Source organism: Acomys minous (genome assembly GCF_964271855.1).
Source record: "Acomys minous genome assembly, chromosome: 1".
NCBI lineage: Eukaryota > Metazoa > Chordata > Mammalia > Rodentia > Muridae > Acomys > Acomys minous.
The window spans coordinates 2,137,569-2,154,964 of NC_140483.1; the positions used below are offsets into that span (position 1 = coordinate 2,137,569).

The following is a 17,396-nucleotide window of genomic DNA, read 5'->3' on the forward strand; positions in this document are numbered from 1 at the left end:
AGGGCAGATAGAGTCCCGCCAGCTTGCTCTAACAAAGGGAGAATAAAGTTAGAACTCAGAAAGGCTTCAGCAGGCATGTCCCCTGCCCCCACCCCCAGAGGTGTGGTTCCGGGAGGCGGAGCCAGCAGCCAGGTCCTCTCCCCATTGGTTGGGCTTAGCAGGTAACTAGAAACTTGGCTGAATGGTGCATAAATACTGAGACTGGTGCTGCCTCCTCACCTCTGCCTTGGAAAAACCAGTTTCTCCTTTATTGTCTGTGGCGGAGCTCTGTTTGGCGAGCCTCTAGCTGCACCCCGCCCCTCACCTTTCTAGCTTCCTTTAGTCCCCTCTACTCCACTTTCTTCTGCTTTCCTATTGTCTTTTACTAAAGAGAGGACCACGTGTCTCCTTTCTTCAGGAGCAACTTCTGCTCTGTCCTGGCTGATAAGCAACCTGTACAGTGTGTGGCTTCTCTCCTTTCCAGTCCTCAACTCTTGAGGGAAAAAGACCCTCTCAAGACTTAAAATTCCTTTTTTTCTTTTCTTTTTTTTTTTTTAACCCAGGATTCTTCAACCATCTTCCAGATTGGAACTTTCTTTAGGATGGAAAACAATGAAAGGCAAAGGTGATATCGGAAGGTGTAGGTGCCTCTGTGTACTTGCAGGTGAGTCTGAGGTCTCCGGATGTGGCTGGTGAGTGGCTGGATCCCAGGAAATCGTTTATAAGGCCCGAAGGGAAGAGTGGGAAATGCGCTCTTCTCTGGAAGTCAATCATCAGTTTCCCCCTCTGTCTTTCTGAGGATTCCCCAGCTGGTGGGTGGTAAATCTTGGTGCTAATAGAAGTGGGTTCCAGGCAACTGCAGTTCTGTCTAGCTCCCCGGGGACTCCTTTGACTAGAGGAACATGTGCCTCGCTGCCTAGCCCTCATAGTAAATGCAAGCCTGCCTCCCTTCTGTGGTACTCAAATCCAAGTTGGTTTGTTTGTTTTTTAAAGACATTTAGGGGACAGACCTGAAGGCAGCTGGGACAGCAGTCACTGGCTAAAACTTAGAATCTAGGCCAATATGAGTCTTGTTGGTTCTCTGACCCAACGCAGTGCCGCGACTGGCCACGATGGAAGTCACTGGGGACTGCACTAGCAGAGGCTTGCTGAGGGAGAGAGCGTCAGTCCTAGGTGTGGTGCTCAGCGTGCTCAGGGTGGATCAGGTCTCAGGATCCAGCTTCTAGATCAACTCTTCTTAGAGCAGCTGCAGGTCTACAGGACCAGAGGGACATGATTTGGAGGGTGAGATTGTCCTGAGCTGCCTCCACCCCACCCTGTTCTTACGGCCTAGCCTGGCACCACCATTATCAAGCCTTTTCATCCCTGGGTTACACTGGGAGGGTCAGGGTCTCACATGAGGGTAAGTCTAACTTGAGGACTTGCAGAATCCAATGGGCTATCTTAAAAGTTGGGTAAGGAGGGCCCAGCTAGAGAACTGACAATGCTCCCTCTGCTTTCAGAACCAAGCTGAAATCCAAACAGAAGCCAAGACTCCTTCCACCCCAGAAGCCCGCCCCCAGCCTCTTGCCTTCCTTGGCCACAGCCAGCAGACCTGCGTCTTTCTGCCCTTTGACCAGGAAGTGAGTCAAAGGTGATGAGGGGGCTTAAGTGGTCTAGATATCTCACAAGCAAAGCACACTCTGACTATTGAGAAGTAAGTGTTCACTAGAAGGTGCCTGCCCTCAGCACGCAGCGCCCTGTGCACGCCCTGAGGAGGGTGCCTTAGTCTGAGCCCAGGACAGTGAGGTTTTTTTTTTTCCCCCTGACTGTACTAAAACCCCCTGCTTTGTGTAAGAGCCTTTCTCAGAGGCCTGGTGCCTCGGGGCTGGATGGAAGAGGTGGAGCCTCCCCGTCAGGTCAGAACAGGCCCAGGAAGAAGAAAGGATTCCAAACAAGGTAGACCAGCCCTCCCCACCCAGTCTGCATGTCTCTGCTTAGAGCAGCCTTTTATGAGGCTCACACTGAGCAGCAGACAAGTCAGGACACGGAAAAGACGAGGCCAGCGCAGTCCCGGCGAAGCTCCTGCTTGGTTGGCATTTTCTTTTGGGCAGGAACAGAAAGTCTGCAGGTACTACATGGCCTCCTAACTGCAGCTCAGGCTCTGAGAGTCAGTGTATGGCCCACTCCCTCTCCTGACCCCTACCCTAGGCTCCCTGAAGAAGTTGTTCACTGATTCTGCACACATCTGGGGAAAGGTGTATGGCCATTGGAGGCTGACTTTTCCAGACAAGTCTATGGGAAGAAGACCAAGCATTCTTCCTTCCTCCCACCCCATTAACAGGCCTGCTCCAGCAGAGCCCTTGTTCCTCCCCCGCCTCCTCCTCAGCTTATCCTGATTGCATTCCAGCGCCCAGGCCTGATCTGGGCTGTTCATGCCCTCGCACGGTGGCTTGTTCAGAATACCTGTGCCCCGGCGTGCCGCCCCTCGGTAGGCAACGGCAGGCACCTGCTTTCTCTAGATGTTACCAACATAGCCAGCTCTGGCGTGGTGCACACATTGAAGAGGATGGCCGGCACCCTAACTAGGTATGCAGAGAGGAGACTCCACTAGCCTGCAGCCCTTTGTCAGCAAGAAGCACCCAAGAGTCCAGCCTCACAGCACTGGCTGCGCCACCCAGCACACTCTAGCTCTGAGGTGGAAACAGGGATGCATGGGGAGGGTTTTCAGGTCGTCCCGTCCTCTGAGAGTGCGGCTTCAGGGTCCTGAAGGCCACACACAGCCCTGCAGGAGGAGGCCTGGGAGACGAACAGCCCCGGATGATCCATGGGTCCTCTTGTCCTTCATTCCACCGGAGTCTGTCTTGTGCCAACCAGATTTCAGTGGCGTGAAGCTCAGGAGGCATGGAGCTGCCAACAGTGAAGCCACAGCACAGCGTCTGAGCGGAGGCAGCAACGCAGGCACCGAAGGCGTCTGCAGACGCCACCGCGCGTGCAGAGGCAGGCACGAGAACGCTGCCGGTGAGAGCCATGTGGCTTTCCTCCCTAAAACCGAGGCTTCAGAGACGCGCATCTTTTGTAACTTGTAAAAATTAAAAGTTGCCTGTCTGCTGACACGCCTTCCTGCATCTGTGCCCCGTGCTGTCAGTCTCCTGAGTCTGCTCCCCTATGGCCTTAAATCCCAGACAGGAGCTCAAGGAAGCCCCCGCTGGCTCCCTGACCCCCCACCCCCACCCCGGGGTTTCCAAGCAGGTAGCTGGGACATCATTTGCAACCAGCCAGGGACCCTAGTGCCCTCTGACTCTCCACAGTGCCAGCAAGACCTGCAGAATTGGGGAAGAAATCCCTATTAGAATTATTTGTCTATTTATATTGTAATAAAATAAATGTAAAAAAGACTTAAATGGAGGCAGATTCAGGTCTTTCTGACACTGTACAGGATATAGCACAGCACGAAGTGTAAATTCCATAAAGGTTAATGCATTTAAACACATTTGACACGTAAAGCTGCCAGATCCGACTTTAATCACTCACAAGTGTAATTGCCTTCCCGTGGTCCCCGTGCACCAGAACGTGTGCTTGGGCTGTATAGAAAGCTGGAGTCAGGGTTGGGGACAAAGAATGGCCTGGATGTCAGGGTCTATAGCTCGCTTTGATAGATTTGGCACTGATTTCATTGGCTGTGCCTCCTGAGTGACTGTTGTCTTGTTTTGTTTTGTTTTGTTTTGTTTTGTTTTTAAACACCACATCTTTCCTTCAGGGAAGAAGATGTATGATTGGGGCAGGAGGCAGAAGTCCAAAAAAGGTCCACTTAGGATGAAGGACCCACCCAGAGAAATACTTCATGGAATTGCCCCTTCTCCAGTGGAAGGGTCTGCTGGAGGAGCCACCTGGCTTTAAAAAAAAAAAAAAGGCAAACACTAAACAAAACTCACCTCTGGAAGATGCCCTGTGTGGCCAGGCACAATACAGCCATAGCTGCCTTTTCTCTTAGGAACTGAGCATAGAACCCAATTTGATATCCCAGACCCAGGTCCTGGGTGCCCCACAGTGACCTCTTCACCCCCAAGACTTCATCTGCCCAGGGAATCATGAGGTCCTTAACACTGAATATGGGGGGGGGGGGGGGGGAATCATTTATCTTGAGTGTCTTATCCTCCTGCTTGCAGTAATGTGAATGCCAAACTCAGCCCATCCTCCACATCTCTGCATACAGAGCCCCACAAAAGGGTGAGGAGATCAAGCCACAGGCATTCAAAGAAAAAAAGAACCTGTTTACTCATAAAAATTATGGAGTGGCTCTAACTGAGGGACAGTGGTGGGCTAGGTATGCTGGGTATTGAGCTAGCTAACTAATAAAGGCTTCTGTTCTGAGCTCCGCAGAAATTCAAAGGCTAGAACAAAGAAAAGACCAGGCAGACGTGATGCAGTATTTCCATGGGTGGCAACGCTTGAGCATGTGTGTTTCTGTGCCATCCAGCTCAGGGAGGGACAAGAACCAAAGTGGCCAGTGGTGATTACGGATGAGAAGGCTTCAGAGCAACCTAGGGCATGAGGCTGTAACCAAGGGCTTTGCATGACACCCTGAATCCCAGCCCAGCCGCAGCTCCACATTTTCAGCTGAGACCTGGAGCTCTGTGTATCTGGCACCAAGGTCTGAACAGCCCGCATCCTCCCTCTGGCCGCACAGATTGCTGGTCCTTCTTGTAGAAGCATAAGTCCCTGCTCTAGGCCCAGAGCAGCCTGCCAGAGACACAGTGTGAGCCAAGAGCTGGCGAGAACTGCCTATCCATCTTCCCCTCTGAGCCCCCAATCTCCTGCCCTGCCTGCAAAGAATGGCTCAGCACAAACAGTGTTAAGGAAATTGTTTAATCAAAGCACCCTTGCAACAGCAACGGCAAAAAATACTATTACCCAGCTTTCTGTATTCACGGTCATTTATTGAGGAGAAAAACAAATATCATTGAGCCAAACCCAAGTAGACAAATATATACAACCACTGGTAATTTAATATTTTGTGCTAATGGTATACACTGTAGATACAACCCAAGAAGAGTAAATTACAATCCTATCAATAATACATTGTGTCTGGGCTCTGGGCTCCCAGTACACATGAAAATGTGTATTGGAAAAAAAAAACCTCTCTGAATATTAAAAGCTGTGCATAAATGAGGTGCAGGACACAGAAGCTGCAGGCTCCCTTAGCACTCTGTTCTGGGCATCAGGGTCTTCGATGGCGGGGAACAGCCCCTGCCGCCATTTCTGAAGCGGGCGCTAAATGAGATAACCCACCACACCCTCCCAGCTCGCAGGACCTCATTTTCATGGTGTGTGTACCCAGGACAGAGGGTAAAGCCTGAGAGAAAAACCACAGGCTCTGCGTTTCCTGACCCAGCCTCTCTGTGCACGGGTGGATGGCAGGGCTGGTGGCTGGAGGGCGCTCACCGCCTGCCTAGGACAAGCAGGAGTTTTAGATCTGCTAATATTCCAGCCACTACAGTGTTGTCCGCCTGTCCAATCCCTACCTTGCCGCCTGCAGGAAAAGCATGTGACAGTCTTGCTTCGGAATGGGAGAGTATTTCTGCCATACTAAGAGGAAAAATGAGGACAAATTAGGCTAATGTCTGCAAGAACACTAGTTAGTGCCACTGTCACATACTGGCCTTTGAACTTCCCTGATTCAAAGAATATTGAGGGCAGGTAGGGCCAGGACTTCTTGTCTTTTTTTTTTTTTTTTTTTAATCAGACTCAGAAAGAAGGAGAGCTTAAGAAAGGAGGGGAGGCTGTGGGGGCTCTGAAGAAGAGCACTGTGACTGTAGATGGAGGCTGCCAGCTCAGGGATGAAAGGGATGGGTCAGACAGACACCAATCCCCTAACAGCAACAGACGCTTCCGGAATTGTGGTGACTTCTCCAAGCTCTCTGGGAAGATCTGGCCATGCATCAAAGAAGGAGGCGGCAAGCAGGTCCTTTTGTCTAGAGATAACAGGCAGTGTCTTCCCCATCCCGACCCCCTTCCTTCAATCCCACCTCCCACCTCTCTAAATTTTCCTTGCTGATTGTCAGATTTCAGGAAAGGTGCGACACCTGGTGGGATGGAGGAGAATTACACTCAGGTGATGCCTCTAAGATGAGGGGAGGGGGACGCTCTGTCCTAACACAGCACTGAAGAAGACCTTTGGCAGAAAGTGACTTCAATTTTGCCTGTGCTCAACTGTATCTGAGAAGGACAGGTGGCTAAGAACAACTTTAGTGAGCCCACAGGTGAATCAGTGCATGGGATCACTAGTACAGTTGCCCTATTGTGTTAAAAGTAGACGCCAGCTCAAAGGACTCGCCAAGCTAGAGGTCGGGGGAGGAGTCCCTACCAAAGGGATCCACAGGTGAGAAGTGCTCGCTGAGGTAGCCTGCACTAATGCTGCGCGCAGGGGTAGCCAGCAGCAGCAGCCCACAAGCTTGAGTCGGCATATGCATACTTAAGAGGGGTCAGATCAGATGTGGTGCCGATTTGATGTGGCCACCAAACTCTGGGCCAGCCACTTAACCTCTCTGAGACCCAATTTCCTTATCTGTCAAGTAGGAATAACGACAAGGGCTTGTGAAGAGCCAGGCGCTGCTGTGTGCTCCGTGACTGTGGAACGATTTAATGCTCCCCAGCCGTTAGCAGATGCAGTTGACATCTCAGGTTTATAGGTGACAGAGGGTGACAGGGGCTGGCGGGAAGTCGTAAAGCTTGTAAACGGTGCATCTGGGAGTCAGGCCTGGGCTCTCTGCTCTGTAGTTGGCACTGGGACCATCGCTGGGTCCCCTCACTTCCCGCTATGCCAGGGTACAGACTTGGTCCTCAGCTTCTACCCTGCTGGGAGCTGCTAGAACTTCAGGTACCAAGAGGCTAGACCTTGCTTTCTATCTCCTCATTCCCCAGCTTTGCCCCCCCACACACCCCCTCACCTAGACGTTCTCCCCCCGGCACAGGCTACAGTGGAGCGGAGTGGAACCTTCTGACGCCACTTCCCCATTTGAAGTTGATTTCCTTCCGCGCTTTATCACAAGGACAGGACGCTGGCATGGAGGACAGCACACACAGAAGAGCCAGCAAGTGTCTGGAGAGTCCACACTCTCAAGCACACTATTTTCATCTCGGTATCAAGCAAGATAACCTTTGACAAGCTTGTGTAGCACCCCTCCATCACCTTGCTCCCCACTCTTTCATGAAGCAGTTAACCGGAAATGCCCACTGGAAACCCAACAGCTGTGGAACACCATCCTCCCAGCATGATGTGCCCACTGACCTCCTGAGCTTTCTACCGATAATTTACAGACAGTTAGTAGTCACAGTTATAGATGCTAGAGTTAGGGGCTCGTGGGACCTCACCCCTCAGCAAGAATCGACAGGCAGGTAACGGGCTATGGAGGAGAGAGATTATTTTCCTGAGTGGTGTCGCTGTCCATAAGTTGCTCATGCTTCTGGAAGTAACCCCATAAATTCCCTGGTCACCAGGCTGCACTGGAGTCATTTATGGATTTCCGTCTCTGGTGTCCTATCTGTGTGAGTACACCTCTGTTTACCCAGTAAAGAGTTCACATGGTGCCCTATCTGAGTAAGTACACCTTTGTTTACCCAGTAAAAATTTCACATGGCACCAACGTTATATTTGCTGTGCAGTTTAGCTGTAGCTCCCTTGGCATCTCCTCTTCCCCTCATCTTCCCTTTTAGGTTTCTAATTTGGTCCTTGTGTCCTTTGGTGCGAGGCATGAGGGTTTTTATTATGTCTTTTGTTTTTTGTTTTTTTTTTTCAAAATAAGCATTACATAAATTAAAAAATTAACAACTGCCTTCCCAGGGTGAGTGCTAATTCAAATTTTCATACCACATCTTTTGGAACAACTGAAAGTACTGGGGAAAAGGAAATTTTGTAGGGCCAGAGAAATGGCTCAGTAGTTTAAAGCAGTTACTGCTCTTTTTGTTTGTTTGTTTGTTTGTTTTTGTTTTTTGAGACAAGGTCTCTCTGTGTAGCCTTGGCTGTCCTGGAGTCACTTTGTAGACCAGACTGGCCTTGAACTCACAGCGATCTGCCTGCCTCTGCCTCCCGAGTGCTGGGATTACAGGCGTGCGCCACCACGCCCAGCTTGCAGTTACTGCTCTTACAGAGGATTTAGGTTTGATTCCCAAGCTCTCCATAGAAGTTCACAACCATTTGTAATTTCATTTCTTGGGGATGCAGTGCCCACGTTTGACTTCTACAAGAATCAAGAATGCACATGTCTCTCTCTCACACACACACAGGAAAAACATTCATATATATAAATATAAATAATCAAATCTCTTTAAAAGTAAATTTTTGGTGAAAGGCTAGTAAAAATAACTTTTGAGCATACATGAAAAGCAGAATGATCAAGAGAAATGATGAAATGAGAGATGAGATAGCAACTGAAACATCAGGGAGGTATGGTGCTGATGCTGTGTGGTGCTGATGCTGTGTGGTGCTGATGCTGTGTGGTGCTGATGTTGTGTGGTGCTGATGTTGGGTGGTACTGATGCTGTGTGGTGCAGATGCTGTGTGGGGCTGATGCTGTGTGGTGCTTGTGTTGTGTGGGGCTGATGCTGTGTGGGGCTGGTGCTGTGTGGGGCTGGTGCTGGGTGATGCTGATGCTGTGTGGGGCTGATGCTGTGTGGGGCTGGTGCTGTGAGGTGCTTGTTTTGTGTGATTCTGCTGCTGTGTGGTGCTGGTGCTGTGTGGTGCTTGTGTTGTGTGGGGCTGATACTGTGTGGTGCTGGTGCTGTGTGGTGCTGGTGCTGTGTGGGGCTGATGCTGTGTGGGGCTGGTGCTGTGAGGTGCTTGTTTTGTGTGATTCTGATGTGTGGTGCTGGTGCTGTGAGGTGCTTGTTTTGTGTGATTCTGATGCTGTGTGGTGCTGGTGCTGTGTGGTGCTAGTGCTGTGTGGTACTTGTGTTGTGTGGGGCTGATGCTGTGTGGGGCTGGTGCTGTGTGGGGCTGATGCTGTGTGGGGCTGATGCTGTGTGGGGCTGGTGCTGTGTGGGGCTGGTGCTGTGTGGGGCTGGTGCTGTGTGGGGCTGACGCTGGGTGGGGCTGATGCTGTGTAGGGCTGATGCTGTGTGGGGCTGATGCTGTATGGGGCTGGTGCTATGTGGTGCTGGTGCTGTTTTCCTCACTTCAACATTCTTTGTTAATATGGTATACAGGCCTTGAATCTAACCTTGCATCATGTGTTTGTTCAGTGTGCTCCTGCCTGAAGCTATTAAATCTCTTTCTTCCTCCTGATTAGCAGTATGTCCAGCATATCTTTGACAAAGTATCAGCTTCACTGAAGCGACATACATCCTTTTAAAAGGATTTCAGTGGCTGTTGGCTCTGACAGCCGAAGCTCATGTCCCAGCTGCAGTTTGTTCCCAAGACCTATCAGAGGGGGCCAGCAGGACGGCCCTTGGTTTCCCATTATGCACACCTTCTCTTCCTGCAACGTAAAAGTCCAGTGGACGGAGCATGCAGGAGCTGGGGCCAGTACAGACTCACATGAAGAACAAGAACAGCCGAAGGCAAAACTACAACATTTGCGGCAGAGCTCTCTCTCTCCCTCCCTCCATTGCCTGACTCCGTGTCACTGTCTGTGAAGGATGAATGCTTGAAGACAGTGCCCCTTTTATAGCAGAGCTGTATCAATTGCATTTCATTACTGCTCCATTACAGCACATTGTATTATAATCCAACTGCTAATGGCCTCACCTCAGATGCCCACATCACTCCCCTTTGTCCTTCTGAAGGCCTGGCTTTGACCCAAGTTGCTCTATCTATTGCAATTAGATACAGGCTCCTGCTCTGAGTCAAACCTATGCCAGCAGCAGCAGCAACTTGCCTACACCCATCACAAGGGGTTTGACAGATGACTGCTTGCCACCCAAAAGCTGGTTTTGAACATTGCTGTGCACTGCTTGATGGCCATGTATGTACCTGCCACCTGCCTGAGAGTCTTGTAAAAAGCAGACTCCGAATCAGAAGAAGCAGGCCAGGGGCTCAGGATTTTAACAAGCTTTCTTCGGGTGCCTCTCAGTATAGTGAAAAACAAGTGTAGTGAGAATTGTGGGTTTTGGTTTCTGTGGGAATATGTTTTTGTTTTAATCCCAGGTGTGGGGATATGTGGCTGCTTCACCGAAGATGACTGTGATTTGCCTCGTGCTCTAGCAAGGTTGTGCTTATTCTAAATGCAGATAGTTTCTGCGAGTGTGTGATGTTTGGAATTCTGGGGACTTTTCAGAGGGTATATAAATGCTAAGGCCATGAGAGGCGGGGTTGCTGCTGTTGGCTGGTTGGTGGTTGACTGTGGTCTGTCAAGTAGTTGTGTGCAAAGAAGTGAGAGGAAGAAATTATATATCCTGATGCAAAGATAAAACTTGCCCCCAAGGAACTTGTCACTCCTAGTGAGCAGGAAGGAGTCCAGTGATAATGCTGCCCCCTCTGCCCTCTATCCCTTTCCCCTTCTATCTAGTGTTAGGGGTTAATAAGGATGGAAAAAGGCGGAAGAGGGAAAAGGGAACTCACAAAGTAGCAAACACCAGCTGCAAACCAGAGCTCACGGTAAAGACATCTACTGATGACCTGAGTTCAACCTTGGGCCTCACGTAGCTGAAGGAGAGGACTGACTCCTGAAAGTTGTTATCTCGCCTCTGCAAGCATGCACAAATAAATTAAATAAATGCAATTTTTAAGAGTTTCTAAGACTCAAAGCCATTCCTCACCCACTTTTCCCAGAACAGTGGGGGGCACCAATACACCACCCCACATAGGCCAATCTGACAGAGGGATCATTTTGAGTTGAAGGCACCTAAAAGAGAGCAAATGTGGGAGAAGCTCTCTCCATCCCATAATTTTCTAAAAACTGGATCTAAGTTTCTCTTTCTAAGATAACAGAGATCTCTATTTATAAAGGGGCCCCCTCTCCGTTACAGGGTTAGGGTCCCTCCAGAGGTGACCCATGTCCATACTGGAGAGTAGCGTTTGCTGGTCACACACATACTTGCCACCTTCCTGTAAAGCTTCCTGCTGCAGGAGCGTTCACCCAGCCTCTTGTCTGCACTCCAGCGCCCTTTGTTAAGATATGACACATAGGCCTGGGGTCTAATCTCTGCTTGAGTCGTGAAATTTGTTCAGTGAACTCCTGTGTGGACCCATTTTATAACTGGTTTTCATCCTGATAATTTGCCTTTTATCCCTCCCACTCGCAGGGCCCGCCCACTGACCCCGGGAAGCCGAGGAGGACACAGTGAAATGAAGAACAGCCACCAGGGAGGCCGAAGCGAGGCTGTGAGATCACATCCAAGAGATCGCAAGACGCAAAGTACCAGGTCTCAACAGAGTAGAGGTCGCCAGCCAAACGCTCACGCAGGCATCTGTGGAGCCAGAGCCACAGGTCAGAGTCATCAGTCGGTCAGATACTTGTTGGAAGTGTAGGTTCAAAGAAGAAAGACCCGCTGTGACCAGAGGCTAGGGCAGACGAGGCCAGCAGCTAAATGTACAGAAGGAAGAGCAAAAGACACACTCCTCAGAAGTAATGGGGCCCAAGCTCAGGAAGCCGGATAGGTGGGTGGGCAGCAAAGGCATCAGTCACAAATGCACCACAGGGCTCTATGAGACGACCTTGCTAATGGCAAATGTCTGCCCCAGTCAGGAGGCCCTCAGTTTCCCCACCAGGACTTGGAACTCTCAGTAGGGGAGGAGGGAAAGCACATCTGGATAGTTACAGGGGCGTTGCAGGGTGGACAGTAAGAGCCATAAGCATACTCCTGACATCTGGATAGTTACAGGGGCATTGCAGGGCGGACAGTGAGAGCAGACTCGCATACAGAACCATAAGTATACTCCTGACCCACATTCTTTTTGTCAGAGGATGCATCTCAGAGTTAGTCACTGTGGAGAAGACATCGACCTAACCTGGCTTTGAGCAGGACCCAGTCACCTCCAGCAGAAGAGGACAAAGAGTGCCCCTCTCTGTCCTGAAGCCAGATGCTGTGTTTCATATTCACATTCCATGTTCCAGACAAACTGTCAGGCTCTCTGCCAAGTCTTTGTGGACAATTAGAAGGTTTGCAAGAAGCAGATGTTACGAAACTGTGGCTCCACTGGATCCTACTCAGTCATACAAAGGGATGTCACAATGTCCTAGAAAGCAGGGCTCTTGTCCCATGAAGATGACAGGCACAAGTGCTCTCTGTAGAGCTCTTGCTGTGCAGGAAACAGGCTGTCTATCCATCCTGCCTCAGCTCAGGTCATCCTAGCAGCTCCCAGAGGTAAAGAACCAGCCTGTCTCCATTTCAAAATCAGGAGCCATTTTGAGTCTGTGGCTAAGTTAAGTTTCTGTTCACTGTAATGACCCCAAGCTGAACTGTAAGTCAGCCACCTGTCTCTTAGGAATGTTGTGCACCCATTGGTCAAGGAAGGACTTTCCTAACTGCTTCATTTGGTTTCTTAACCACACTTGCTTGAAAGGATCACCCACCTACCATTTGTTTTTCTGTGAGATTAACATTTGGAGGCCTCAGTGAGTTCTGGGCAGAAGTTATGAGTGAATGTGTTGCCCCTCGCCCCAGGCTCCTATGGTATCAACCTCTGGCTCCTCAGAATACGACTGGTTTGGAAGACAGAGCCTATAAAGAGGTAATTAACATTTAATGTTGTCAGGGCTGGGGAGATGGCTGTGGACCAAGTGCTTACCACGCACTGTGAGGACTGGAGCTCAGACCCCAGCACTCATGAAAAGGCTGAGCTGGCAATGGTGGCCTGCCAATAACCCCAGCTCTAAGAAGGCAGAGACAGGGTCCCTGGGTGGCCAGGCTAGCAGAATCACTGACTCCACCTCAGTAAGTGAAATAGAGGGTAACCAAGGGAACACCTGGTATCAACCTCTAGCCTACACACACACACACTCACACACATACACTCACCCCCCCACACCACACCTCTCTCTCACACATACACAGACCTATCTCATGCACACATCTTTCTCTCACACACACCACAAACATATTACACACACATCTCACACACAACACACAAATGCACATATAACACACACATACACATACACCACATATGCATCACATATATACCACACACACATACATTCACACCCCACAGCACACAGCACACATCACACACACACATACACACAACACATATCATACATACGTGTCCACACTACATACACACCCCACAGACATACACACATCAAGCATACCACCACACATGTACACATACACCATATACACACACCACACACTACACACACACACACACACACACACACACACACACACACACACCGCACATGCACACATTCTAATAAAGTCTAAGCCACCAATAATTGGCATTCATTCAAAAAGAAGGATCAGTACACAAATACACAAGAAAAAAAATTACCTAAGCAAAGAGACAGGAGCCATCTGACACCAAAAAGACAGGTAGTCTCCAAAGAACCAAGCCTGACAACACCTCAAACTTAGAAGTCCAGTCCCTGGGTTGTGAGAGAGCAAGCTTGGGGGGGGGGGGGGAAGAGGAGAGGGGGAAGGGAGGGAGGGAGGGGGCAGATGGGGGAGGGTGGGGGAGGAGGGGGAAAGGAAGAAGGGAGAAGGAAGGGGGAGGGGAGAAAAGGATGGGAGGGGGGAGGAGGGCTGCCCAAGGCTGTGCGTGTTGTCTCCATCCTTCTGCCCACCAACAGCTGCAGCAGGAGCTCCCCACCCCCGCTGCTGCTTGGGCTCTTTCTGCTCCTCCTGACGACCTGTCTCTCTCTCCAGTCCCCCTCACTGTCTCCTCTGTCAAATCAAAACAGAGGGGTGAGGCCTGGAGAAGACATAAAGTAAGAACTTAGGATGTCCGGGCGTGGTGGCACACAGCTTTAATCCCAGCACTCAGAGGCAGAGGCAGCAGATCGCTGTGAGTTCGAGGCCAGCCTGGTCTACAAAGTGAGTCCAGGACAGCCAGGGATACACAGAGAAGCCCTGTCTCAAAAAAAATAAAAATAAAAACAAACAAACAAACAAACAAAAGAATTGAGGGCTGAATCTCTCATCCCTAAGACACATTCCCAACCACCCAATGATTATTTATAAGCTGATTTATATTTGCACACGTTTAATGCTGTAAACACGTACCCATCACTGTTGATAAATTTATAGGCTCAGTGTTGGGTGTTGAGATGCAACACTAATAACAGAAGCCAAAACCCCTAGTCTCCTTAAGTATAAAGTACAGAGAGAACAATCATTAAATTGTTAAATTATTAAATATGTAATTTAAAACAAAAATAGCCTTTTTCTTTATTAACTTATGTATTTGTTCACTTTACATGCCAGTCCTAACCCCACTCCCTCCTCTCTTCCCAGTTGCACCCTCCCACCACGTCCCTCATACTCCCCAGCTGCCGCAGGTGCCAACCCACACAGGCACATCAAGTCCCATCAGGACTAAGTGCCTCCTCTTTCACTGAGGCAAGATGAGGCAGCCCTGCTAGGGAAACGGGATGGAGAGGGAGGCAACAGGGTCCAAGTTAGAAGCAACCTCCACTTCATTTGCTAGGAGACCCATTTGAGGACCAATCAGCCCATCAGCGCCATATGTAGGGGGCCTAGGACCAGTCCACGCGTGTTTTTTGGTTGGTGGTTCAGACTCTGTGAGCCCCCATGGCCCCAGGTTAGTTGGCTATGTAGGTCTTCTTGTGGTGTCCCTGACCCCTCCAGCTCCCTCAGTCCTTCCCCAACTCCACAAGACCCCCTGAGTTCCACCTAATGTTTGGCTGTTTCCATTTTCTGCTGGATGAAGCATCTCAGATGAGAGTTATGCTGGGACCCTGTCTGCAAGGATAGCAGAGTATCATTAATAGTGTAGGGGGTTAGGTCTCTCCCATGGGGTGGGTCTCAAGTTGGGCCAGTCATTGGTTGGCCATTCCCTCGATCTCTGCTCCATCTTTATCCCTGCATGTCTTGTAGGCAGGGCAAATCTTGGGTCGAGGGCTTTGTGGATGGGTTGGTGTCCTCCTTCCTCCACTGGAAGTCCTGCCTGGCTACAGGATGGGGCCACTACAGTCTCAGTATCCCCTGCTGCTGGGAGTCTCAGCCAGGGTCATCCTTGTGTCTTCTCAGGAGCCTCCCCCATCCCAGGTCCCCAGCTTATCCCAGAGATGCCCTAACGCCAAGTTCCCTTCTCTATCCCAGCCCTCCCCCACCCTCCCCCACCCTCCCCCACCCTCCCCCACCCTCCCCCACCCTCCCCCCACCCTCCCCCACCGGACTCCCCCTTTCCCCTCTCTCTCTCTCTCTCTCTCTCTCTCTCTCTCTCTCTCTCTCTCTCTCTCTCTCTCTCTCCCCCCCCCCAGCCACTTTTGATGTCTATGGTGTCTATTTCATTTCTCCTTCTTGGTGAAAGTCAAGCATCCTCCCCTGAGCTCTCCTTGTTACTTACGTTCTTTGGATCTGTGGGTTGTAACATGGTTATCCTATATTATGTGGCTAATATCCACTTATGAGTGAGTACATACCATGTGTGTCCTTCTGGGTCTGGGTTACCTCACTCAGGATGATATTTTATAGTTCCATCCATTTGCCTGCAAATTACATGATGACGTTGTTTTTAATAGCCGAGTAGTATTCCATTGTGTAAATGTACCACAATTTCTTTATCCATTCTTTGGTTGATGGACATCTGGGTTGTTTACAGTTTCTGGTCGTGATGAATAAGACATAGTTGAACAAATGTCCTTGTGGCTTGGTGAAGCATATTTTGGGAATTTGCCCAGGAGTGGTATAGCTGGGTCTTGAGGTAGCACTATTCCCATTTTTTTTGAGAAACTGCCAGATTGATTTCCAAAGTGTTTCCCTCTGTTCCACATCCTCACCAGCATGTGCTGTCACTTGAGTTTTTTATCTTAGCCATACTAATGGATGTAAGATGAAATCTCAGAGTTGTTTTAATTTGCATTTCCCTGATCACTAAGGACATTGAGAATTTCTTTAAGTGCTTCTTGGCCATTAGAGATTCCTCTGTTGAGAATTCTCTGTTTATCTCTGCTGCATCCCATTTTTAATAGGGTTATTTGGTTTGTTTGATGTTCAATTTCTCAAGTTCTTTATATATTTTGGGTATTAGCCCTCTATCAGGTGTAGGAATGGTGAAGATCTTTTCAAACACAGAGTCTGTAAGGTAGATGCGTAGTTTCTTGGACCTTGGATAGAAGCTTTTATTGTCTTACTTTAAAAACGAGTCTCAAAACAGCAACACACCAGAAAGAACACTGTGACAGTCACTGTGGCCGAATCAGCCTTTTTCCCCATAGCTGACTTTGTGGAGCAATGAGGCCCCAGGGACCTCCTGAGTGTTAGCTGAAGAGCTCCAAAGTGACACATCAGAGACTCCTGCACATCAGTGTTTACTGAAGCACCATTTGCCACAGCTATTTTATAGAACCAGCATGGGGATCCAGCAACAGAGGGATGGGTAAGGAAAATGTGGCACAGGCACAGTGGAACTTTTCTCATCTATAAAAAAATATAAAAAGATATATCATCTGCAGGAAAATGGATACAACTGAAGAAACTGTAGTAAATTAATTATGCCAGTCTCAGAAAGACGAACATCAGGTGGTTTATCTCATCTGTAGATCCTAGATTTGTATAGATGCATAAAGATGTGTGCTTATAGATTACATGGAGGTAGAAACAAACAGTCTAAGGTGACCACACTGACTAACAGGAGGGAAAAGTAGAGGGAACGCAAAGTAGGACAGGACTGGGCAGATATATTTCGCATGCAATATATGCTTGTGCTAAAACTTTAAAGCTAAATAAAATGTCAAAACCTTAAAGAATAACGGTGGTGAAAAACCAAAGACAGGTGTTATCTCCGGCGGCCTTTTCCCAGCGCCACATGGGGTGATTCCACTGTCCTGTGCAGTGAGAGCTGCAGGGCACACTGTGGTGTGACTATTTATGTCCACTCTCTCCAGACGGGGAGCCCGTGACACAGCAAAGTGCGGATACCACCACGGTCCAGCTTGGTGAACCACTCGATTGTGTTGTAATTACGTACATCACCAAAGACCATATCAATATGACTGAGAGCTCAGGAAGCTGGGGACCCAGAGCACACTGCACAGCCGCAGGCAGCTCAGCAAGGTAAAGTGCCATTTCCTTGTGTCTTGGTTGGTCTAAATCTTTTCCAGGCAGCTCAGTCCTTTTCTGCATCTTCCAGGCCAATGGTTTGCCTCTCAGTCTTTCCAGCTTTGGTACTTTACCTGAGAGTCTTTAGCAATTCAGCTTTCCTCCTCTGAAAGTGATTCTCAGCTTTTTAAAAAATCATTTACTCTGCCAACAGAGGCCCAGTGAATCCGGTCAGTTTTAGGGACTTCCTGAAGACAATTTGCATTGTTTACATT

General features: G+C 49.3%; 1 long non-coding RNA gene across 3 annotated transcripts; it reads left to right on the top strand.

Annotated features, from left to right (window-relative positions):
• Positions 1-214: 214 nt before the first annotated feature.
• LOC311605421 lies at positions 215-7,644 on the top strand. 3 transcript variants are annotated; one of them, XR_014781933.1, is made up of 4 exons: positions 215-643; positions 1,482-2,547; positions 3,719-6,221; positions 6,933-7,644. It is a non-coding gene; the product is annotated as an uncharacterized lncRNA (long non-coding RNA). The 3 variants fall into 3 exon arrangements; XR_014781934.1 differs by lacking the exon at positions 6,933-7,644 and having other exon boundaries at positions 3,719-6,836; XR_014781935.1 differs by lacking the exons at positions 3,719-6,221; positions 6,933-7,644 and adding an exon at positions 2,836-3,712.
• The last annotated feature ends 9,752 nt before the right edge of the window (positions 7,645-17,396 follow it).